The following is a 27,288-nucleotide window of genomic DNA, read 5'->3' as shown; positions in this document are numbered from 1 at the left end:
TAACTGACATATTTTATCGTAACAACCATCAAAAATCATAAGGATTAACAAGCTTGCCCAAACTTTCGCATCCCACTGTATATATATATATATATATATATATATATATATATATGTATATATATATATATATATGTATATATATATATATATACATATATGTATATGTATATATATATATATATATATATATATATATATATATATATATATATATATATATATATATATATATATATATATATATATATATATATATATATATATATATATATATATATATATATATATATATATATATATATATATAGTAAACAGAAGTTGGTGGCATGAACAAGTAGTCTTACAACTACAACAAAATGCTGCTCATCTTTGCTGATAAGGCAATCTTAGGATAAGACAATCCTGGAGAATATTATGATCCACCCGTGAGCCAAACAACATGGTCCTCCCGCATATATCTATTAACCACCCTGGCTATTAAATGCGCCAGGGTGGCGGCACAGCACTGTTCACTGGGGGTTAGAGAACTTCTAATGAAATTTGGTATAGAAGGTTCCTTCCTAACAGCTATTATGGCTCTCTATACAGTTCCTTCTGCTACTGTTAATGTTGCAGGGTTTTATTCAAAAAAATTTGCAAATACAAATGGCATCCGCCATTGGATGCCCATTGTCTCCACTCATCTTTGTCCTTACAATCAAAACCTTTGCAGAAGCAATAAAATAAAATTGCATAAATTAGTAGCTACATTTCTTTGGGGTAAGAAAAAACATAGGATTGCATATACCAATTTGATTGTACCAAAATGCGCTGGGGGTATCGGAGTCCATTGTTTAAAAACTTACTATTATGCATGTTTACTGGACACATCCAGAGATTGGTGGAAACCGGACTCACCAAAAAAATGGGTATACATAGAAAACTCAATTTCAGAAGGATCTGGGGGGAGGCGGGAGCCAGGAGGATAAAGTCTCAATATGTAGACAAGATAAGGTAAAAAGACAGTGGGAGCCTAACATTATGGGGGGTCGAGAGGGGGTGGGGACAGTGTAAAGAGTAAGGAGGTTGGTAAAACTTCAAGTAGCCCATTTCATGTAAACAAAATTGGTAAATGTGGTGGTAAAAATATAAAGTGCGTGGTAACCAATGCTAGGAGCCTTGCAAATAAAATAGACGAACTAGAGTTCATTCTGATTGACAAAGGCTATGACATTGTGAGAATAACCGAGACATGGATGGATGAAAGCCATGACTGGATAGCAAATTTAGAGGGATACAATGTGTTTAGGAAGGATAGAACATGGGAGAAAGGTGGAGGGGTTTGTCTCTTTGTTAAGAATTCTTTTACAGCTGTCCTGAACGATGAGATGGAGGAAGATTGTGAAGATGTGGAGTCTGTTTGGGTAAATATTTATCGTGGAAATAACTGTTGCCAATTGCTTATTGGGGTATGCTACAGGCCACCACATATTCATGAAGCTGCAGAACTGCGATTACTACAGCAGATTGAAAAAGCTGCAAGTAAAAATGAGGTCATAGTTATGGGTGACTTCAACTTTTCAGAAATTGACTGGAGTACTGAGGCAACCCATTCTGGTAAAAGCAGCAGATTTCTGGCATCACTACAGGACAATTACTTGACTCATATGGTAACGGAACCAACTAGGGGGAATGCGTTACTGGATCTGATGATTTCTAATAGACCAGATAATGTATCAAATGTGCAGGTTCAAGAACATTTGGGAAATAGTGATCACAACATGATAACGTTTGATCTGGTGACTGACAGGCCACGGAGCAGCGGGACCACTAAAACTATGAATTTTAGAAAAGCAACGTTCAATCAACTCAGGCAGGCACTAAGTTTGGTGAACTGGGATAATGTACTACAAGGGCAGGACACTGAAGGGACATGGCAAGCTTTTAAACTTACTCTCAATCAATATTGTAGTATGTACTGTATATCTCATATGGAAACAAAATATCTAGGAATAAAAAAAGGCCTCTATGGATGAATAGAAAGGTTAGAGATGAAGAGGAAAAATAATGCCTATAAGGTCCTAAAACAGGAGGGGACCGAGGCTGCATTAAACATTTATAAAATTGTAAAAAAGAAATTAGGCTTGCAAGATTGAAGTACATCAACTCTAAAAAAAGAAAGGTTGACTGTATTGGACTCCTAAAGGATGAGGGGGGGAACTCAATGGTGGATGACCAAGGTAAGGCAGAGTCATTAAATGCTTTCTTTGCTTCTGTCTTCACAAGGGAAACATCACTATTGCAAATTACAGAGGCAGAAGAGTCTCAATCTTCCAACTGTAATATTAAATACTTAATGCAGGAAGAAGTGAAGGCAAGACTTAAAAAATGAAAAATAGATAAGGCACCTGGCCCGGATGGCATACATCCTCGGGTCCTAAGGGAATTAAGTCCAGTTATAAATAAACCCCTTTATCTTATCTTTTTGACTCTCTTTCAATTGGCAGAGTCCCAGTGGATTGGCATACAGCCCACGTTTTCCCATTATATAAAGGGACTCCGAGCAGTGCAGAAACTATGGAAAGATGCATACCATTTTGAAGCTCTCTTTCTCTTCTTTCCAACGATATATAAACCACCGCCCTACGCCTTTTAGTGTTCGCTATTTTCGCGATCAAAATTGCAGCAGCTGCAATTTCGAAAAACTAAAAGGCGTAGGGCAGCGGTTTATGTGTCATTGGAAAGAGGAGAAAGAGAGCTTCAAAATGGTATGCATCTTTCCATAGTTGCTTGTATTACACAGGAGGACTTTTCCCCAAAGTCAGCAGCTGAATGGAGCTGGGTCCAGTGCTCTTCAATTTATTTATTAATGACCTAGTAGATTGAGTAGTGAGCAGTGTTACTATTTTTGCAGATGATACAAAATTGGGCAGAATCATCAACTCTCAGGAAGATAGGGACATATTGCAACAGGATCTGGATAGGATGGCTATATGGGCACATAAATGGCAGGTAAAATTCAAAGTTGAAAAATGTGAAGTCATGCATTTTGGTCGTACCAATGGTCTAGCACCATACAAAATAAATGGGATACAGTTGGGGACATCAAACTTGGAGAAGGACTTAGGAGTACTCATTGACAACAAGTGAAATAATTGCACTCACTGCCAAGCCGCTGCAGCTAAAGCTAACACAATTTTGGGATTGCATTAAAGGGAAATACAAATTTGAGATGCTAGCATAATATTGCCCCTGTTTAACTCTCTAGTAAGGCCACATCTGGAATATGGAATTCAGTTCTGGGCACCACATTACAAAAAGATTTCAGGAAAGATATTGCAGTTTTGGAGCAGGTGCAGAGACGAGCAACAAAATTGATACGTGGGATGGAAGGTCTCACTTACCAAGAAAGGTTAGATAAACTGGGTTTATTTAGTCTAGAGAAAAGACGCCGTAGATGGGATCTAATTAACATATATAAATACATCAGAGGGCAATATAAAAGCTTGGCGGATGAGCTTTTTTGTCCCTAGGCCTTCTCAAAGGACTAGAGGACATGATCTGCGCATGGAGGAAAAACGTTTTAGCCATTTATTTAGGAAAGGGTTCTTTACAGTAAGAGTGATTAAGATGTGGAAAGCATTGCCACAGGAAGTAGTTATGGCAAACACTATACCTGCATTTAAAGGGGCTTAGATGCTTTCCTTGCGTTGAAAGACATCCATGGCTACAATTACTAGGTAATGCCTAATGATGTTGATCCAGGGATTTTATCTGATTGCCATCTGGAGTCGGGAAGGATTTTTTCCCTTTTGGGGCTAATTGGACCATGCCTTGTAAGGGTTTTTCGCCTTCCTCTGGATCAACAGGGATATGTGAGGGAGCAGGCTGGTGTTGTACTTTGTTCTCTGGTTGAACACGATGTACTATGTAACCTTTTGCACCTTCTCACTCTCCAGATAATTAAAGCTCAAACTTACAAATCTCCCTACCCCACTATCCAGGCTTCCTTTCTTGCTTGGATTCATTTTATTAAAACCCCTAAATCCACTTCTAACACCTCGTTACTGAGACTTCCTATAAATTCGCTTTCCCTCATGACTCCTGACCTAAATTTGAAAAATTGAAAATCAGCTGGTCTCTCCTTAATAACAGATTTATTTTTTCCCGATTCTCTAAACTTATTAGCATTTCCCGACCTAAGGAATACATTTGGAATTTCTACTGGGGAGCTGTTTAAGTACCTGCGCATTAAACACCTCCTCATAGAAAATAAATTTATACTACCTACAGTCTCTACACGTATAGTATCCTACCTAGCTTCATCTAGTAAAACTAAAGGGGGTATCTCACTATGGTATAAAGAGCTAATAGGTGGCAGCCAAAAACAGTTAACCAAGTACATACAATCCTGGTCAGAAGACGTATTATCCAATAGAAGTCTCAGATATTATTAATGCTACCAAAACTAATCCATCATTTTTCCGCATGCATTAGTCATAAAGAGAACTATCATAAAATACTGCAAAAGTTGTATTTTAGAAAATACTAAGAAAAAAACCTGGTACATTATTCCATATCTTATGGGAATGTCCCCAAATCCAAAATTTCTGGAATTAAATTTCCCAGACGCTAAGTCAAATTTTACAATTCCAATTTACTTTGAAACCTCAACTGGCTCTTTTGCATATTGGTACCATCTCCATACCCACCAAATTTCGTTTAATAACATCACATATTTTTTGTGCAGCTAGATGCTTGATCACTGCCAAATAAATTGGGGAACTGCAAACACCCCTACTCTCTCGCAGTTAAAATGCCAAGTTGACTTTAAAGGGGAACTGAAGAGAGAGGTATATGGAGGCTGTCCTGTTTATTTCCTTTTAATCAATACCAGTTGCCTGGCAGCCCTGCTGGTCTATTTCTCTGTAGTAGTATCTGATTAAAACCAGAAACAAGCATGCAGCTAGTCTAGTCAGATCAGACTTATAAGTCTGAACCACTGAAACACCTGATCTGCTGCATGCTTGTTCAGGGGCTATGGCTAATAGTATTAGAGGCAGAGGATCAGCAGGGCTGCCAGGCAACTGGTATTGTCTAAAAGGAAATAAACATGACAGCCTCCATATACCTCTCTCTTCAGTTCCCCTTTAACTTACAAATGGAAAAATCCCTCAGTTTTAAAAAAGATAACCAGAGAGTCCTTTATGCAATGACTTTAGATTGGCCTACTACCACTATCATGGCCACTGTTTAGTATTTACGCTGTAATTATTAACCTCCCTTGTTCTCTTAATCTCCCTTTTACATACTTTGCCTTTTGATGGAATTAATATGCCTAGTGTACTGTACTCCTAATTGATGTTCTCAATGTATACCAGTTACCTTTTTCTAATTGTTCTTTACGTCTCATAATGGACTGACTCAATTCTCTCTCCGCTTGAGAATTTAGAGTCTTCTCTCTAATTATATGACATTTCTTATACTGTTACATTGCTATGTGTGTTATCCTTCTGTTTTATACTTAAAATTGAATTTAAAAAAATTCAAGATTTAAAAATAAATAAATAAACCCCCAACCAATACAACAAACATAAATCCCACTGATGCATGAAAATTCACACTGATTTGCACCATAGTTACGGATTCCTTACACATTCCAGAGGTTCTTTTCAATACCTACTAAGTGGGTTATAACCCGTCATATTCTTATTCTAAAGCTTTCCTTTGGATCCTTTGGAAAACCTACCTTTCATCTGGGAAGATAACCAGAGATCAAAGTGTTGGGGGGAGGGGGGGTTTGGACACCCTGAGTTGCCTCTAAGTCCAATAGCAGTCAATGTGTGACGGCTGGGGTGGGAGGGATGGTGGGGCGCACTTTGGTGTCTCAGCCTTGGGAGCAGGAGGATCTTGTCCCGGCTCTGACTGAGTCATTTAATATTTTAAATTGAAGGATGAGATCTTCAGAATGTAGACTGAATGATGTTTAGTAGGAGAAAGGATACGATGTGTTATCCAGTTTAGTAATCTGACTGTGCTGGATCTGGACTGGAGCAGTTTAACTTTATGTATGCAGGTTTTGTCATATGTTGTTGAAGCTAAAATCAATAACATCACTATTGTCGTAGTCATATAATACAACTGACAAGGTGCACTTTTTTTTCCCTCAGGGGACCCTTTATATCCAGTCCACCTATTAAACAGCACACAGTTCACAGTCCAGACTTTCAGTACCCTGGGAAAAAAAACAAAGGTCAAGTGATGGAGCATGTGCTCTTGTGTGCAATCCTAGACTGTTCTAAAGTAAGAAAGTTCACTCCAAACCGCATATGTATTTCCATACGTATCTTTCCAGTTTACCTCAGAAATAAACACATACCACATAGCATAAAACTGTGGGATGATTTTAAGCCTGACCGCCACTAAATTGATTCATGCACAGAGTCGTGCCACCCTTAGTGACAAGCACGAATCTGAGTGGTGTTAATCCTAAACTCTCTATATGACATTATTATTATTTTATTATTATTTTTTTTTTTTTACATAGTGCCAGCATATTCCACAGTGCTTTACAAAGCACAATAAGACAAGGGGAACATAAGTACAACCAAAAAATGTACAGCAGAGTCTCAAGCAGCACAAGTATTGCAACAAAAACAGTAAATATTAGGAGGATGACCCTGCCCTTTCAAGCTTACAATAAAGACATTAAAGAATCACCTGCTAACCATCTTATAATGCTACCAAACAACTACTGTACACAGCTACATCACTGCAGACATCACTATGCATCTGCACCTCCTAACACTACACACATCCCATGACCTTTCACCCTTTTCCTTGATGTCCAAATGATAATACAGGCAGCCCTTGTTGGTAATCTTGGGCGGCGGGGAGTCCATGCTTGGAGACGGGCAACCAGAGGTTGCCATGGGAAGCCTCTTTAGGATCCAGAGGCTTCCCTCTTCTTAAGTGTAGTCCTGGATGCTGGAAAACCTATGTGCAAAGCTGTGAGAGGTGAAGAGACAAAGGACAAGGGAATGTGTGACACCATTATTTGTTAATAGTAGGGATGGGACGACAAATCCGGCGAATCCACGAATCCCTCAAATATTGGGAAATATTCGAGATTCGTGGATTCAAACCCCGACGCCATTTACTGCTCCCCAAATCTGCCGAATCCCGAAGCTGCGTCCCCACACATCCGCCGCTCCCCCCGCACGCCATCGTCCTCCTCCAACCCCCCCCCACGCGCCTGCTCTGCTCGCCCCCCGCATGGTTCAAATGTTAAAATAGTATCCGCTCACCTATCAAGAGCGGAGTGCAGAGCGGCAGACCTCTCGCTGACTTACTGGTTCCCCATAGTGACCGGCTTTTACTATTACGTCATCAGTAAAAGCCGGTGCGGCCACTAGAGGGAACAGTAACAAAGAGGTCTGCCGCTCTGCGCTCCATGGGAAAAGTGAGTGGATACTTATTTAGGCAGGAGGCCCCTATACCTACCTACCTTTGTGAAGGCCCCTATACCTACCTACCTACCCACCTATGTGAAGGCCCAATATACCTACCTACCTACGTGAAGGCCCCATATACCTACCTACCTACGTGAAGGCCCCTATACCTACCTACCTACCTACCTATCCTGAAGGCCCCTTTACCTACCTACCTACCTACCTACCGAAAGGCCCCTATACCTACCTACCTAAAGGCCCCTATACCTACCTACCTACCTACGTGAAGGCCCCTATACCTACCTACCTACGTGAAGGCCCCTATACCTACCCACCTACCTACCTACATACCTACTAGAGTTGGGCCGAACGGTTCGCCTGAGAACGGTTCCATGCGAACTTCAGTGGTTCGCGTTCGCGTCCCGCAGGCGAACCTTTGCGGAAGTTCGGTTCGCCCCATAATGCACATGGAGGGTCAACTTTGACCCTCTACATCACAGTCAGCAGGCCCAGTGTAGCCAATTAGGCTACACTAGCCCCTGGAGCCCCACCCCCCCTTATATAAGGCAGGCAGCGGCGGCCATTACGGTCACTCGTGTGCTGCCTGCGTTAGTGAGAGTAGGGCGAGCTGCTGCAGACTGTCTCTCAGGGAAAGATTAGTTAGGCTTAACTTGTTCCTGTCTGGCTGCATACCTGTTCTGTGAACCCACCACTGCATACCTGTGCTGTGAACCCACCACTGCATACCTGTGCTGTGAACCCACCACTGCATACCTGTGCTGTGAACCCACCACTGCATACCTGTTCTGTGAACCCACCACTGCATACCTGTGCTGTGAACCCACCACTGCATACCTGTTCAGTGAACCCACCACTGCATACCTGTGCTGTGAACCCACCACTGCATACCTGTTCAGTGAACCTGCCACTGCATACCTGTTCTGTGAACCCACCACTGCATACCTGTTCAGTGAACCCACCACTGCATACCTGTTCAGTGAACCCACCACTGCATACCTGTTGTGTTCAGTGAACCCGCCACTGCATACCTGTTCTGTTCAGTGGACCCGCCACTGTATACCTGTTTAGTGACCCCGCCACTGCATACCTGTTGTGTTCAGTGAACCTGCCACTGCATACCTGTTCTGTGAACCCGCCACTGTATACCTGTTCTGTTCAGTGAACCCGCCACTGCATACCTGTTCTGTTCAGTGGACCCGCCACTGTATACCTGTTCAGTGAACCCACCACTGCATACCTGTTGTGTTTAGTGAACCTGCCACTGCATACCTGTTCTGTGAACCCGCCACTGTATACCTGTTCTGTTCAGTGAACCTGCCACTGCATACCTGTTCTGTTCAGTGGACCCGCCACTGTATACCTGTTCAGTGAACCCACCACTGCATACCTGTGCTGTGAACCCACCACTGCATACCTGTTCTGTGAACCCACCACTGCATACCTGTTCAGTGAACCCACCACTGCATACCTGTTGTGTTCAGTGAACCCGCCACTGCATACCTGTTCTGTTCAGTGGACCCGCCACTGTATACCTGTTTAGTGACCCCGCCACTGCATACCTGTTCTGTTCAGTAAACCCGCCACTGTATACCTGTTCAGTGAACCCGCCACTGCATACCTGTTGTGTTCAGTGAACCTGCCACTGCATACCTGTTCTGTGAACCCGCCACTGCATACCTGTTGTGTTCAGTGCATTACACGGTGAGTTTGGTGTGTCAGTGTGAAGCAGTACCTTAATTACACTACCTGATTGATGTATACACATGCAAGATGTTTTAAAGCACTTTAGGCCTGTCATTTAGCATTCAATGTGATTTCTGCCCTTAAAACGCTGCTTTGCGTCAAATCCAGATTTTTCCCGGGGACTTTTGGCATGTATCCCACTCCGCCATGCCCCCCTCCAGGTGTTAGACCCCTTGAAACATCTTTTCCATCACTTTTGTGGCCAGCATAATTATTTTTTTTTTCAAAGTTCGCATCCCCATTGAAGTCTATTGCGGTTCGCGAACTTTAACGCGAACCGAACCTTCCGCGGAAGTTCGCGAACCAGGTTCGCGAACCTAAAATCGGAGGTTCGGCCCAACTCTAATACCTACCTATACTTAAGGCCCTATACCCTGCTACCTATACTGAAGGCCCCTTTACCTACCTACCTACCTATACTGAAGGCACATGTACCTTACTACCTATACTGAAGGCCCCTATACCTACCTACCTATACTGAAGGCACATGTACCTTACTACCTATACTGAAGGCTTCTATACCCTGCTACCTATACTGAAGGCACATATACCTTGCTACCTATACTGAAGGCCCCTATACCCTGCTACCTATACTGAAGGCCCCTATACCTAGCTACCTACCTATACTGAAGGCACATGCACCTTGCTACCTATTTTGAAGACCCATATACCTTGCTACCTATACTGAAAGCTACAAATATTAGCTGTAGCTGTACTGAAGGCACCTTTACCTTGCTACCTATACTGTGGGTACCTATGCCTGGGTACCTATACTGTGGGCAATTATACCACAGATTGCACAATTCTTATGTGCAGATTCGGGATTCAAAAGGTTCGAGATATTTGAGAACCTTTTTAGATTCGGATTTGTATTCGGATTCGAAGAAATTGTGGATTCGTCCCATCCCTAGTTAATAGCCACATAATGGTGTTCTTTGTATGCTTTGAAAGCATTGTAAGATCAAGTTGCCAATGACAAGTAGCAGTGCATCAATGGAAAGTGTAGCAAACTACATTACAAGGTATGCTACATGGCATACCTTGTAATGTATTTCTGCAAGCAGATATGCAGCCACAGTGCTGTACAGAGATGGCAGCGTTTTTGATGTGACAGCTAAGATATCAAACAGGTGCTGCTGTGGTGTTCATAGTCAAAAAGACAAACACTATTTTAAGTTTGAAATGTCCCATGAAGGCCAGAAAAGTCTGAATTAAATACACGTGTTCAGGTGATTTGGGTTCATGGTGTAACTAAAGAAGGGTCAAGCAGCTGTCTAAGCCAACAAAATCATAAGCTTATGATGTTGATGACCCATGAATTCCATGGCACACTATTAAATAACAGGAACAACAATAAAATGAACAATAATATGTCATAATATGTAACAGTCAATTAAAAGTCATCCGCCACTACAATGACTACATCTGCTAACCTATGACTAATTGCTCAATATCTGTAGTGAATATGCATGCTTCCCAGTACAATATGTGCCTAATCTTCTCTGGAAGCTATATGAATATCTCTGTTTGGTCATGTCTGTGAAGTTGGGCTGAGGGCTTCTGGGCATATTTTCTTTGTTCATTTTCACACATTTTAAGAAATTCAGACAACAATGTAACTATTTGTTATATTGGTTCCAGTAAACTGATAGGTCATTCAATGTATTTAAGGTGTAACTTCAGAAAAATATGAAATACGGGTGCAGAAGAGAGTTGGGTTAGAATGTGTATATGTGGTATTTTAATGCTTATTGTGCCCCAATTAAAGAGATTTTTGTTCTCACTTTCTGACCACTGCTGGTTGAAAAAATATAAAATGTGCTTTCATCTGGAATTTAGCCATCAATAAATGTACATTTTAGTACTAAGTAGAAGGACTGGAACCTCTGCTTAGTTCATATTGCTTTCTTTGTCCACAGAGAAAATACTTTTTCAGTGTTGCCACTGAAGAGAGGGCCATCAGTTCAAAATGAAAATTAATGTTTTGTTAGAGTTCCACCTTAAGCATGAGATATGAAATTGCATTCACTGTAATTAGTCTGTATCCAAACCGATAAGAAAGTGTATTCCCATGGTAAACATTAGTGATTTGTATTTTCTTAGCTTCCTCTACAAAAAAAAAGCATAAACACAAATGCATGGTTGAGCTAATGCTGATGTGCATATCAGTACACATAGATGTCTAAAAGCAGCTGGATTGTCCCAGAACATTAAGACCCCTTTTACACTCAATCAGTTGCTTTCAGTTATAACTGAAAGAAAACTGATTTTCAAAGTAATGTCCATGTTTTCCTATGGCTCAGTTCCCACTATACGTGTTTTAACTAAACACTTTTTTCGCCTTCCTCTGGATCAACAGGGATATGTGAGGGAGCACGTTGGTGTTGTACTTTATACTGGTTGAACTCGATGGACGTATGTCTTTTTTCAACCAAAATAACTATGTAACTATGTAACTATGTAACTTTTTCACAATGCACAGCTACAGAAAAATGTGTACTAAAGCACACTAACGCATTAAGTGAAAAATGGCCCTTACTGTCCTTTGAGGTCACATTTATCCATGGAAGTGGGTGAGTAAATGTGTTCTATGAAATCATAAAACCACCTTTATAAAACATGAGAAGATCATTTTTCATAGTTTTAATGTAAACCATTAGCAAACTTGGCAGCTGTAATTGCTGACTTGTTTCTGGAACAAGTACTGTATATAGTTCATATAGTTCAGGAAAAGTCCGAATACCTCATCTGCATTGCATCTGTATTGTAGTATCCTCACTTATACAGGCTTATAGCAAGGGAATTTAGCTCTACATCAGTAATTTACTGATTACATGTCTGGAGATTTATTTCAAGTGCAAAGTTGAAAGCTGATTGCAGTTCAGAGAACAGATATACAAGCATATAACTATACACATGACTATAAAAATAGCTATAATTTTAAAACGTGAGTCACATGAATATGGGAACATTTTGATTCCTGGGAATTAATCCAACTGTAGACTCAGGAGGGTAATTTCCCCCTCGAGAAAAAAATTGGCAACACTTTCAAAAGTATTTCGTTTTTCCTTCCTCTGTATAAATCAAACATAAGGGAAATTTTAATGAATTAGCCCACACATCCCTGACTTTAATAAGCCAACTTTGTACAATATATATATATCCTGTTTATGTATTACATATATCACTACACGTGTCCTATAATCGTATAATACTTGCTTGCCTTTACTGCTATGTATATAAATATATGCAACTAGGACACATTACTTGTGTGCACGTGGTTTATAACAGCTCGTGCATCTTACCTTGTTCCTATGTCTGTGAAAGATCCACTGGTGACTCTTTTTTAGGCAACAAAGGTTTTTTTTTCCCGTTTTTTTATACAGAGGTAACTACTTTCAATAATAATAAATAATAATAATGTTCCTGTAGTCTCAGGAGTTATAGTTAGGGGAGGTGAACATAGTAATGGGTGCTTCTTTCCCAGGCAAAAGGAGAAATCCAACCTTACAGCAGTGTCGGGTGTCTAGCAGATGGTTGCAGCCTCTAAGTCTATTTTTATACCTGGCTATGTCTGGGGCAGCTTCTTTCGTGGTGATAAAACTCTCAGACTCTATCTATTCACTGAAGGTAAACGGACAAGTCGCATGGCCCAGTCATAGACAGAGTAGAAAAGTTGCCCTTGGTTTTAATCGATGAGCAATGTTAAGACTCACAACTGTAAATAAAACTTGTGGCAACATGGCCTGAGAATCTTCTCCATGAACTTAACAGCTATATTGCTTTACTGCCCCCCCCCCCCCCCCCACACACACACAGACACACACACACACATACACATATACACACAATTACATTTCAGAGTCAAGACAAGATAATGCAGAATCAGTAATTAATTAAGTCAAAAGTGTTATGTTGAAATTTTACATTTAGTATTATTCATTTAGAGTTTCTAGTTAGGATGCTATAAACACTTTTTTTTTATTAATAGATTCTGAATACCGGAAATTATCCACTATGTATTTAAAGAAATGTCTGAGCCCAAATATTTGGGCTTACAATCTAATGTTAATACTACAATTAGAATTAGCTGAAACTGGAAGTATTTGCAAAATATGGTGTAGCTAGACCTTTACAAATCCCTCTCCCTTTCAAAAATACACATACATACATACATGTACACACTGTGGCCGAGGGTGCTCCAAACACACCCAGCTGAATGTCTGAATCTTATCAAGCCTGTAGATGCAAGTTTATTTATAACAGACGCTGTATAGAGCTGAACATGAAAAGATTAAAGAGAAAACTGATGTCATTGTGGCATGGAGAAGTGGCTAAATCTGGAGCTGCATCAATGACAGGGCCGAGTGACAGTGTGAGTGATGCAACACGTGGTGTGCTAGGAGTTTGTTTACAGCAATCTAGAACAGGCTTTGTTCTCAGACACTAAGCAGGCGGTATTGTGCCAGACACTGACAAATCTTTTGTTGAGGTATCAATTGTGCTTAACAAATCTGTTCTGTTTTTCTAAATTATGGGGTTAGTATTATTATTATTGTATTTTCAATAGCACCAACATCTTTTGCAGCAATATATATATATATATAATCGTATCACTAACTGTCCTTAAAAGGGGCTCACAATCCAAAACCTACCATAATCATATGTCCAGTGTAGTCCAGGGCCAATTTTAGGGGAAAGCTAATTAACTTATCTGCATGCTTTTGGGATATTTGCAAGCTATTAAGATTTATTACATCAATAATCATGTATTAGCTGTTGGGTAGGGAACACATTTTTTTAGAAGATGATGGACTTTATAATACAAAAACTTGGCACTACCTGTATGTATAAAGGCACCTTGTGAAACAGAGGTGATTACAAAGCTTAAAGGGAAGGTCCAAGCAAAAAAAACCAGCCCCATGTAGCCATCCTGTGCCCTCGTAGTCACTCACTGCTGCTCCAGTCCCCCGCTGGGAGCTTTCTGACCTCGGAGGTCAGGGCCACATTGCATACATTTTTACACATTCCCGCTAGTGCAGGAACATTAACGCATACATTTTTACGCGTTAGTGGTGCAACGCGTAAATTTTTGATTCCTGCACTAGCTGGAATGTGTAAAAATGTATGCAATGTGGCCCTGACCTCCTGTTTGTATGCTAACAGTATGTGCAGGAAGAATCAGTGGGGGGACATCTTGTGGCCAAATAGTAATATTACACCTACATTCATTTTTATATAAAAATTACATATATCTCCCATTAAAATTAACCCCTTACCTCCCCCACTCTCCCATAGTGACCAAAAAAGTAATTTGCATGCAAAAAAAAAATATGACATTTAAAAAAAATACATACATAGTTACCTTAGGGACTCAACTTTTTTAAAAATGTATGTCATGAGGGTATATTACTGTTATCTTTTCAAATAAGTGCTTGTAATTAGGGACATACGCAAAACTGAAACAATGCACCTATATTTGAAAATAAAATATTATAACCATACATTGTGATAGGGACATCATTTAAATGCTTTAAACTGGGACAAATAGGCAAATAAAATAGATGGATTTTAATTACAGTAGTATGTATTATTTTAAACCATCATGGCTGAAAACTGAGAAATAAATGTTTTTTTTTTTATTTATTTGCATTAAAATGCAGATAGAATAAAAGAATTCTTAGCAAAACGTACCACCCCAAAAAAAAAAGCCTAATTAGTGGCCAAATAAACAACAACCATTGTGATAAGCAGTGATAAAGTTATTGGTGAATGAAAGAAAGGAGTGCCGAAAGGTGAAAATTGCTATAGTCCATAAAGGGAAAAACCCCTCAGTGGTGAACTGGTTAAAATTAATCACCTTTCTAGACAGTAACTAAAGACAAGTACAGCATCAATTATTCCACTCCCCTCCTCAACCCCCCCCCCCTTTCCTCCAGCTAAGAGTGCGTACACACATTCAATTTTGATTGGCCAATGACTGCCCATTTTTACCACTGCCATGTAGTTTGAGAGATTACCTACACAATATATTCACAGTAAATCTGTTGGCCCTCATACCACATGGAAGTGGTAAAATTAGCCAACCAGTGGCCAATCATATATATACTGTATATACAGTATATACAGTGGCTTACAAAAGTATTCGGCCCCCTTGAAGTTTTCCACATTTTGTCATATTACTACCACAAACATGAATCTATTTTATTGGAATTCCACATGAAAGACCAATACAAGGTGGTGTACACGTGAGAAGTGAAACAAAAATCATACATGATTCTAAACATTTTTTACAAATCAATAACTGCAAACTGGGGTGTGCGTAATTATTCAGCCCCCTTTGGTCTGAGTGCAGTCAGTTGCCCATAGACATTGCCTGATGAGTGCTAATGACTAAATAGAGTGCACCTGTGTGTAATCTAATGTCAGTACAGATTAGAGATGGCCCGAACCGTTTGCCGGGCGAAGCTTTCTGGGCCTTGTACTCACTCATGACATCACGCACATGCGCAGAAAGTGCCCGGCAACAGGAGCGCGATCTAGGACACGCACTGCCGGGCCAGTGCAGGCGTACTACTCCGGGTCATAGCTACCCAGAAGTAGTACAAGGCCCATGGATTCAGAGATCTTCGCCGGCGAACGGTTCGGGAACCGTTCGCAACATCTCTAGTACAGATACAGCTGCTCTGTGACTGCCTCAGAGGTTGTCTAAGAGAATATTGGGAGCAACAACACCATGAAGTCCAAAGAACACACCAGACAGGTCAGGGATAAAGTTATTGAGGAATTTAAAGCAGGCTTACAAAAAGATTTCCAAAGCCTTGAACTTCCCACGGAGCACTGTTCAAACGATCATCCAGAAATGGAAGGAGTATGGCACAACTGTAAGCCTACCAAGATAAGGCCGTCCACCTAAACTCACAGGCCGAACAAGGAGAGCGCTGATCAGAAATGCAGTCAAGAGGCCTATGGTGACTCTGGACGAACTGCAGAGATTTACATCTCAGGTGGGGGAATCTGTCCATAGGACAACTATTAGTCGTGCACTGCACAAAACTGGCCTTTATGGATGAGTGGCAAGAAGAAAGCCATTGTTAATAGAAAAGCATAAGAAGTCCCGTTTGCAGTTTGCCACAAGCCATGTGGGGGACACAGCAAACATGTGGAAGAAGGTGCTCTGGTCAGATGAAACCAAAATGGAACTTTTGGGCCAAAATGCAAAACGCTATGTGTGGCGGAAAACGAACACTGTCAAATATGGTGGTGGCAGCATCATGCTCTGGGGGTGCTTCTCTTCAGCAGGGACAGGAAAGCTGGTCAGAGTTGATGGGAAGATGGATGGAGCCAAGTACAGGGCAATCTTTGAAGAAAACCTCTTGGAGTCTGCAAAAGACTTGAGACTGGGGCGGAGGTTCACCTTCCAGCAGGACAACGATCCTAAACATAAAAAACAGGGCAACAATGGAATGGTTTAAAACAAAACATATCCATGTGTTAGAATGGCCCAGTCAAAGTCCAGATCTAAATCCAATCGAAAATATGTGGCAAGATCTGAAAACTGCTGTTCACAAACGCTGTCCATCTAATCTGACTGAGCTGGAGCTGTTTTGCAAAGAAGAATGGGCAAGGATTTCAGTCTCTAGATGTGCAAAGCTGGTAGAGACATATACCCTAAAAGACTGGCAGCTGTAATTGCAGCAAAAGGTGGTTCTACAAAGTATTGACTCAGGGGGGCTGAATAATTACGCACACCCCACTTTGCAGTTATTGATTTGTAAAAAATGTTTGGAATCATGTAGGTACTCAACACAACAGGTAGGTATATGCAGTACTTGGTATTACAATGTGCACCTGTCACACACACAGGTAGTCACAAAATGTGCTGGGCCTCGCAGTGGCACACACACAGTATGAATTAGCAAGGCTGTCTATGCAACACAAGTGTCAGTGGGACACACAGAAAAACAATGATCACAAAAACAAGATTAGCTCTCAAAAGAGCTGTTGTGGGGTGCTATTTTAGCAATAGGAATCAGCCAGGAGCAAGCTAACAAGTCTAAAACAGCCTAACTAATCTTTCCCTATGAGAGTCTGCCAGCAGCTGTCCCTTCTCTCACTATTGCAGGCACACAAGTGAGTGTAATAGCCAGTGAAGTCTGCCTTATATAAGGGGGGGAGTGGCTCCAGGAGAGAGTGCAGCCTGATTGGCTACAATGTGCCTGCTGACTGTGATGTAGAGGGTCAAAGTTGACCCTAATGGTTCACTATGGGGGCGAACCGAACTTCCGGGAAAGTTCGCCTTGCATGGCGAACGCAAACCACCGGAAGCTCACCTGGAACCGTGCGCCGGCGAACCGTTTGGGCCATCTCTAATCCCCATGTCCCCACTGCTCTTCCGGGGACCCGTTGGCCAATCGGAGCGGCAGTGACGGCGGTGGCGGCATGACATCACTGGAGGCGGGGAACGGCTCTATATTTAAAGTGGACCTCAACTTATTTTTTTTAGGCAGGAAAAAGAGTGAGTCATATGTATATATACATATAAACGTGTATGAATATACTGTATATGTATATACATATATACATATACATGTATACACATATATATGTATATACATGTGTATACATATATATGTATATACATATATATTATATATATTCTGCTTGCACTGATGTCTGCCTGGATTCTTAATACTCTCAGGTTGCCGCCTGCACTGACTTATGCCTCTATTTTCACTTCTCTCTGCCTGCCGCCTGCACCGACTTCTGGCTGGATTTTGACTACTCTCTGCCTGCCGCCTGCACCAACTTCTGCCTGGATTTTGACTATGCTCTGCCTGCCGCCTGCACCGACTTCTGCCTGGATTTTGACTACTCTCTGCCTGCCTTATTTGTACAGTTTCACAATTTTTTAAGTGTATCCATAAATTTAATTAATTGAACAAATTTGTGTTCTAGTCTTTTATTTATCTTATAAAGTCAATTTATTTGCAGACAATATTATTTTAACTTTAACTGAACACCTTTCCTCTCTTAGACACACTTGGGAAACCCTGCAAGCATTCTCAGCTGTATTGCTAAATACCGTTAATGAACTTAAATCTATGCTTTTAGGCATACATATTTCAGAAGAACTAAAACACAAAATCTCAGCTAACTTCTCCTTCCCATGGGCCTCCTGTTACATTTCATATCTTGGTATAAAAATTTCAGCAAATACAAAGGATATCATACAATTAACTTTCCCCCACTACTAAACTTAATTAAATCCGATCTCACTCATCTGGATCAATTTCAATTCTCCATCTTCGGTGAAATTGCAGCCTTTAAAATGGTTACCTTTCCTAAAATACTATACCACTTCAGAACTTTACAAATCCCACTCCCAACCAAAGATCTCAGAGCTATGATTCTCCAATATATTTGGAAAAAGAGAAAAAAAAAGACTTTCCTTTGCCACACTCTCTTCCACAAGGAAAGAAGGAGGATTTAGCCTTCCAAATCCTTATCTATACTACAGGTCCTTCTCAAAAAAATTAGCATATTGTGATAAGTTCATTATTTTCTGTATGTAACGAATGGTGTCAGCACGCAGAGAGAATCTGATTATTGGTGATCTGCAGTATCACCAAGAATGCAGATATATACCTGATTATTGATGATCTGCAGAATCACCGATAATACAGATATATTGCTAACCTCTGGACACCTATGGTATGTGAGTGTTTGGTGTAACAGTAATACTTTGAGTAATGCACCTGCTGAGCAGGTGATCATAAGCAGTAAGGGAATACTGCTCTGAAGAACACAGAGCCTTCCAGCAGCCTGAGGCTCCTCAAGGGGTGGAGTCAGGCTGGAGGTAGGAAGGATCAGAAGGTGAGTGACACCTGAAGGTGGATGTCACTATCTGATCTGGTGAACTATCTCTTAATGGGAGAGATAGCTCTCGAGGTCGGGCAAGCCAGGTCGGCAACACACGGTCAGATAAAGTACATAGACAGAAGGCTGATTCGGTATCCAAGGCTAGCAGGGTTTGGCAACAGAGTATCAGAAATGCGAGGTACCGATTCAGATGACAGAGGAGTAATCAGAAAAGCAATAAGTCATAACAGATATCAAACAATGCCTAGTCTGGGTGTGAGGTCCTTGGTCTCTACACCCCGGAACTAGTCTGAAGTATAACAGAATGATTTGCACAAGTTCCCTAGTCTTAGGTGCGAGGTCCGTGGTCTCAGCATCCTGGAACTAGTCTGGAGTATAACACAGATGATAATACAGTTCCCTATCTTGGGTGTGAGGTCCGTGGTCTCAGCACCCTGGAACTAGTCTGGAGTATAACACAGAGGACAATACAGTTCCCTAATCTTGGGTGCGAGGTCCGTGGTCTCAGCACCCTGGAACTAGTCTGGAGTATAACACAGATGACAATACAGTTCCCTAATCTGGGTGTGAGGTCCGTGGTCTCTACACCCTTGAACTAGTCTAAGCATAAGCGGAACAATAATACAAAGTTTCTGGCTCAGTGTGAATTCCCAGGTCCTCCTGGTTCAAACACACTGTGAGATCTGACTAAGGTCTGAGTGCTTCCACGTAGTGATCGCAACGGCAGACAACTTGAGACTGGCCAGCAGCAAGTATATATGGAGCAGTGCTGTCCAGCACCACCCCTAAATGATCAACCAATAGAATCTTGCCCTGGCGTCAGCTGATCAGTGTGATCAGCTGACTTTCTCCTGTTTAGTATAAGAGTTCCGCCTCTCAGCGCGCGCGCGTGTGTTCCTAAGCCTGTGTGCACTAACAGACCCAGCCACACCAGACCCACGCCGCTCCGCACAAACCGCCGCGCTGGACTCGGAATCAGCCGCCTTACTGTTGTCACATGCGGTGGCTTTTCCGCGTTCTGCCCTGCCACCAGACGTATGCGTCCGCGTGCAAACCGCCGCATTGGACGCGGAAACAGCCGCCTCCTCAATAGCAGACACGGCGGCTTTTCCACGTTCTCTCACACTATAATGTACTGATAAACATTCAGACTTTCATATATTTTAGATTCATTACACACAACTGAAGTAGTTCAAGCCTTTTATTGTTTTAATATTGATGATTTTGGCATACAGCTCTTGAAAACCCAAAATTCCTATCTAAAAAAATTAGCATATTTCATCCGACCAATAAAAGAAAAGTGTTTTTAAAACAAAAAAAGTCAACCTTCAAATAATTATGTTCAGTTATGCACTCAATACTTCCTTTTGCAGAAATGACTGCTTCAATGCGGCGTGGCATGGAGGCAATTAGCCTGTGGCACTGATCAGGTGTTATGGAGGCCCAGGATGCTTCGATAGCGACCTTAAGCTCATCCAGAGTGTTGGGTCTTGCGTCCCTCAACTTTATCTTCAAAATATCCCACAGATTCTCTATGGGGTTCAGGTCAGGAGAGTTGGCAGGCCAATTGAGCACAGTAATACCATGGTCAGTAAACCATTTACCAGTGGTTTTGGCACTGTGAGCAGGTGCCAGGTCGTGTTGAAAAATGAAATCTTCATCTCCATAAAGCTTTTCAGCAGATGGAAGCATGAAGTGCTCCAAAATCTCCTGATAGCTAGCTGCATTGACCCTGCCCTTGATAAAACACAGTGGACCAACACCAGCCGCTGACATGGCACCCCAGACCATCACTGACTGTGGGTACTTGACACTGGAGTTTCTGCATTTTGGCATTTCCCTCTCCCCAGTCTTCCTCCAGACATGCAAAAGTTGCTTTCATCCGAAAAAAGTACTTTGGACTACTGAGCAACAGTCCAGTGCTGCTTCTCTGTAGCCCAGGTCAGGCACTTCTGCCGCTGTTTCTGGTTCAAAAGTGGCTTGACCTAGGGAATGCGGCACCTGTAACCCATTTCCTGCACACGCCGATACATGGTGGCTCTGGATGTTTCTACTCCAGACTCAGTCCACTGCTTCCGCAGGTCCCCCAAGGTCTGGAATCGGTCCTTCTCCACAATCTTCCTCAGGGTCCGGTCACCTCTTCTCATTGTGCAGTGTTTTCTGCCACACTTTTTCCTTCCCACAGACTTCCCACTGAGGTGCCTTGATACAGCACTCTGGGAACAACTGATTCTTTCAGAAATTTCTTTCTATGTCTTACCCTCTTGCTTGAGGGTGTCAATGTTGGCCTTCTGGACAGCAGTCAGGTCGGCAGTCTTACCCATGATTGCGGTTTGAGTAATGAACCAGGCTGGGAGTTTTTAAAAGCCTCAGGAATCTTTTGCATGTGTTTAGAGTTAATTAGTTGATTCAGATGATTAGATTAATAGCTCGATTAGAGAACCTTTTCATGATATGCTAATTTTTTGAGATAGGAATTTTGGGTTTTCATGAGCTGTATGCCAAAATCATCAATATTAAAACAATAAAAGGCTTGAACTAATTCAGTTGTGTGTAATGAATCTAAAATATATGAAAGTCTAATGTTTATCAGTACATTACAGAAAATAATGAACTTTATCACAAAATGCTAATTTTTTTTAGAAGGACCTGTATATAGCATCCATACTAGACATGTCAAAACAATGGTGGTCCGCTTCCTCCAACCACATATGGGTTGATATGGAATCCAAACTATTTCCATTTCCCCTAAAACATATCATCAGCCTAATTTTATTGAAAGTCCACTATCGAAGCTTGGAAAAGGTTCATCCAATGTAAGCTCTCAACCTCAGAAATTTCATCTAGCATTCCCATTATAGATCTGAAACCATGGATCTCACAAAGTCATTACCCACATTGATGATCTCCTCAGCAAGAATAAGCTGCTCTCATTTCCAGCACTTCAACAGAAATTTTACCTAAAAGACAATTATCTCTACACATGCGCAATATATGACCCTTCCTTGACCTCCTTCCAGGGGAACTTTCCACCTGGCTGCCGGTTCTTACCCCCTCTGGTTCACCACTCCACACAAGAACGGTGGATTTAAACAAACAGGAGTGCTTCCCTTGTCTGTTTCTTTAAATTATCTCTACACATACCTACGAATAGCACATGTATTTACACACAAACCCCACTAACACCATCTACTGATGCCCCAATCCTTCTGAATCTACATTGCTCCCATCCCAATCAAAGGTGGTATCTCATTATGGTATGAGCAACTTACCCTTGCTTCACCATCCCCTCTAGAAATGTATGTTAAAGTGTGGGCCTCAGATCTCCATCTTCCCCTAACATTGCAAACCTTAAAGGGACACTTTAGGGGGGTCAGGGGAAAATGAGTTGAAGTTACCTGGGGCTTCTAATGGTCCCCCACAGACATCCTGTGCCCGCGCAGCCACTCCCTAATGCTCTGGCCCCGCCTCTGGTTCACTTCTGGAATTTCAGACTTTAAAGTCTGAAAACCACTGCGCCTGCGTTGCCGTGTCCTCACTCCCGCTGATGGCACCAGGAGTGTACTGAGCAGGCCCTGTATGGTCTGTACCTGTGCAGTACGCTCCTGGTGACATCAGCAGGAGCGAGGACACGGCAACGCAGGTGCAGTGGTTTTCAGACTTTAAAGTCTGAAATTCAAAAAGTGAACCGGAGGCGGGGCCGGAGCATCGGTGAGTGGCTGCACGGGCACAGGATGCCTGCGGGGGATCATTAGAAGCCCCGGGTAACTTTAACTCATTTTTCCCCGACCCCTAAAGTATCCCTTTAAGGCCTTCAAAGACCTTACTAAATACTCCAAATGTATCAATCACCTTGAAAATTCACAAAAAATCTTATGCAAATGGTTTATGACCCCCAGAATACTCGCAACAGTATCCAACAGCCATAGTCCTATGTGCTGGAGGAAATGTAATCAATATGGAACACTCCTTCACATTCTATGGGAATGCCCACATATTCAAACATTCTGGGACATCATAGACATAAATAATCACACAAAACTCCAATACTCTTACTCCACAATGCACTCTATTCTTATCAGATATGGATGTTTTTACCCTGCGACACAGACTCATAGTTAGCCATGTAATTTGTGCAGCAAGAAATCTCATTTTATCCCAGTGGTACTCCACTGACATCTCTTCTATTTCACAACTAATACACTCAGCTAACTTTAATATACAAATGGAGAAACTTTTATGAAGGAGACCCTAGAACAACACACGAGCCCAATTTTGACATTAACTGGCAGGATATCTTAGTACATATTAACTCGGCGCCGCTCAGATCGGCGCGGTGAGAGACGAATGACGGCTCTCACCGCTGCCGCAGAACTCCGAGGCGGCGTTAAATACTATTCCCCCTTTGAGCAACTCAGAGGGAGATGTAATTTGGGGTCTGGCAGTCGCCGGAGCCCCAAATTACTACTACGCGCCCCGCACAGCTTAACATTGCTGCTATGGGGCGCCCAGCTTCGGCGCTTGGCTCTCAGAGCCGCGCGCCAAAATGAACTGATCCAGGATATCTTATCTCAACTTCCTTGTAGAGATAACATCCTTCCACATTTTAAATTTTAAACCCTGATTAGCTATGCCTCTTTCTACAAACCAGCTAATAGATCACCAACCCTCCCTTCCCCTACTCCTCGACTTATTTTTCCCCTCTGATTGATGAGTTCTTTAAATTGAGATGTTTGTACCTGTACAGAAATATGATTACAGGCTACACTCATCCTTTATAGGGGTCTACTATGCCTACTATTTTTTATTATATATATTACTGTGTTTTAACCAACCTACTGTTATACTGACTCAAAATTCATTTTTAATCTTAGTTCTGATACCCTATTGCTAATGTTGAGTCCACTTCTCAGTACAATACTCTCTTGTTAAAAATAGTTTAAATAAAACTCATTTGGAGTTTAACGCTTTCCAATAATTACTACAATGTTCCACTGTTCCACCTTTCTATTGTTAAGCTTGGCAGATTAGCTTTTTGCCGCTAGGCCTATACAAAAAGGGGACATGAACTGCATATGAAGGAAAAAAAGGTGTTCCCATCTATTTAGGAGGGGGTTCTTTACAGTAAGAGTGGTTAAAATCTGGAATATTTTACAACAGGCAGTAGTTATGGCAAATCCTATATATGCATTTAAGGACTGGTTCATACGGATGTCCAAATGGCATTAAACAATAGTCACAGAGCTCGATGTTTAAGGAGAAGATCTGAAGGGGAAAAAAAACAAGTTCTACTTACCCAAGGATTCCTCCAGCCCCTGGCAGCTCCAGTGTCCCGGGGTCCCCTCCGTTGCAGATGCCGACCTCACCAGGTCGGTATCTTCTGCACTTGTGTGAGCGCACGGCCGCGCCGCTCGTGATCACACTCACGTATTCAAATTAAAGGGCAGCTGTCAGTTCGATCATTAACCATCATTCGCTCAAACGTGGTGCTCAACAGGGTTGCTCGGAAAAACCGGAAGTGCCCTTTAAATAGCTTTAAAAAGGGTTTTTATGGTAAATGATGCATGTAGCATCATGTTTTTTAAAGGGAAACACTAATTTATTATTTGGTGGACATAAAATGAAAAAGAAAAAAAAAGCTGTCAATTAAAATCAGGACTAGGTTCCAGACAGCAGTCGTGCAGACCTCATTGTGTCCAAAGTCCAATCGCACAACTGGGACATGACAGTTTTCAGCCCAGACACCTCCAAAAAAATGACACTGCAATTGTGTTTTGGGTTGAATATAGGTGGTAGTATCAGCAGCAGTGGCCTGTGGCACCGTGGCGGTGGGAGCCAGTGCCAGCTTGCTTCAGCCTCTTGAACTCATGCTACAACATGTTTTTTTGGCCAGATGGGTGATGAAGCTGGAGGTGCCATACTTTTAGGGGTCACAACCTCTGCTCATCTGTAGTTTGAACACATTGCATATGGCAAACTTGCTGTCCAATGAGGGCAGAGTGAAAAACTGGCAGATTGGGGAGGTGAAGATTCCCCTGCGGCCTGAATGGGATGCTGCGGCTTTTCTCCCTGTTGCGGTTGGGGGGTGAGTGGTGCGGCTGGTAGTAGTGGCAGAAGGATGTGGTGGGTCCTGCATTCCACGGCCACTGTCTGCAATGCTGATACTCCATGCCAAACCCACTGATGCATCCTCCTCCTCAGAGTCAGAGCTGACATCCCCATCCTGTGGATGGTAGTCACGGTCCTTCATCCCATCATCAACATCATACCCCCCCTCCTCAAAACCCACAACATCCTCCTCAAACTCCTTGCGGCTAATAGCCCTGAGTTCAATCATGGCGCCTGGAGCGAAAAGCTTGCTGACTGAGGGTAGGCTGCCCGCTGGGGTCGACACTGACACGGCAGACCTTCTGAGGGTGGCCATAATGTTGCTCCCTGTCCTCTTGCCCTTGCTGCCCCTCCCCCGGCTGCCGGTCCCGGCTGCCGGTGCCAGCAGACACAGTACAACTTATACGTGATGATGTCACCAGATGATGTGGGGTACTTTTACTTTAATGAAATCGGGGTTGGACTTTAAATCAAATCAGCACGGAGTGACAGACCGCAGAGTAGAGGACAGACAGTGCACACTATCTGTCTAACTGTCACACTGACAATGCTTAGCACAGCAGCACTGCAGTAATCTGTAGTAAGCTAACACAGTACTACTCTCTCTAACAACTAACTGCAGTACTAACTAACTATATAATACAATAACACAGTAATCCTATTCCCTAACCTATACTGTCCTGCTGGCCTGCACAGCACACACAGACACAGACAGGACCTAACTGAGAGAATGAAATTAAACAATTACACTAGCTAGCTAAAAAAAAACAATAGAACAATAGTGTAGTGAAGGTGTTTAGCACTCAAAGCTTTAGGTTTATCACTGTATACAGGCAGCACTTGCTAAGCCAACAGCACTGGAGCAAGTCTGTCAGTGACCAGCCAGCCACACAAGCTAGGACAATCTGTCTCATCATGCCAGCCCTCCTTATTACACAGGGGGGCTGGCCAGGGTTCCCTTCTGTGATTGGGTGCCAGGGCTTAGGCTGGGAGGCCTCTGATTGGCTCAATGAGGTCAGGTGGGGCTGGCCAGAGTTCCCCTCTGTGATTGGTTGCTAGGGCTTCTGCTGGGAGCCCTCTGATTGGCTGGGAGCCCTCTGATTGGCTCAATGACATCATCTCCCTTGTTACAGTACCCAGTTCCGGATATCCGCGGGTACCCGTGGGTACCCGTGGGTATTTGGATTATGCGGCCAGATACCCGCATAGAGCTATCCAGATATTGGCCCAGGTATCTGGATCTGGATCCGACCCGGATAGCGTAAAAATGGACGGGTACCCGGGTTTACCCGGGTACCCGGATCTGGATGAGCATCCCTGGATAACATTGTATCAACAGAGGAATGTAAACAACAGATAATTAGTTACAGCTAGCAATGGCTGAAACTGAACTACACAGAGCTGACATCAGACACAGACACAAAAGAATTTATCACTAGATAGCTGCTGTATCTATATTAGAATCTATGAATAAAATCCAATGGCAGCTTTCAGAGCAGATAAACTATACTTTGGAAACTTGTAATTTGTAAAATACAATTTTACCTGTGTTTTATTTCATTTTAAGAATCAGGTGACTTGCTAGCCTGATGGGACGCTGAGTACTCCATTTTGTTTCATTGGATGATCATGTGCACAATATAGGAGGTTATATGATATGAAGAAATCATTATGTACTGGATGAATGTTCTGGAATCCATTTTTCAAATGAACTTCCTATGATATCCATAAATCTCTGCTTGTGAGGGATTCGGCAACATTTTTTCATAACAAGGTTTTGATCTATTTTTGCAGGGCTGCGCAGCCATTAATATGTGTGCACACGATCCAGAGATACATCTATGTTCAGGAGGGGGAGAGTATAGGGGACGCCTGGGTGGGTATGTGCATGGAAGGGGTGGGGGATGGGCTATATGGTGGGATTTTTATCTTGCAGTTTTTAATAATGAGCATATGTTTGAATAAAGTTTTGTATTTTTGAATAAGACTGATTTGTATTCAATCAGGTCTCACTCCTCCTTTACTCTATCTCATAGTTTGTACCATTTTAAGAATCATCTGCTAGGCAAATATAAAACATCTTGGTTTTAGTTGTAATGGG

The 27,288-nt window shown here is 42.1% G+C and overlaps 2 protein-coding genes across 2 annotated transcripts in view; one reads left to right on the top strand and one right to left on the bottom strand.

Annotated features, from left to right (window-relative positions):
• The window catches only part of C10H10orf71 (chromosome 10 C10orf71 homolog), a 262,233-nt gene extending 249,564 nt beyond the window's left edge, over nt 1-12,669 (bottom strand). The window contains exon 1 of the mRNA XM_068255298.1: nt 12,503-12,669. The gene's annotated coding sequence lies outside the window, so the exon portion shown is untranslated. The remainder of the gene's footprint in view (nt 1-12,502) is intronic.
• TMEM273 (transmembrane protein 273) overlaps nt 1-27,288 on the top strand; it is a 315,916-nt gene that overhangs the window by 42,355 nt on the left and 246,273 nt on the right. The gene's annotated exons all lie outside the window — the stretch shown is intronic.

Source organism: Hyperolius riggenbachi, chromosome 10, assembly GCF_040937935.1.
Source record: "Hyperolius riggenbachi isolate aHypRig1 chromosome 10, aHypRig1.pri, whole genome shotgun sequence".
Taxonomy (NCBI): Eukaryota; Metazoa; Chordata; class Amphibia; order Anura; family Hyperoliidae; genus Hyperolius; species Hyperolius riggenbachi.
Note: the sequence above shows the minus strand (reverse complement) of the source record. Positions and strands in the feature narration are given on the sequence as shown.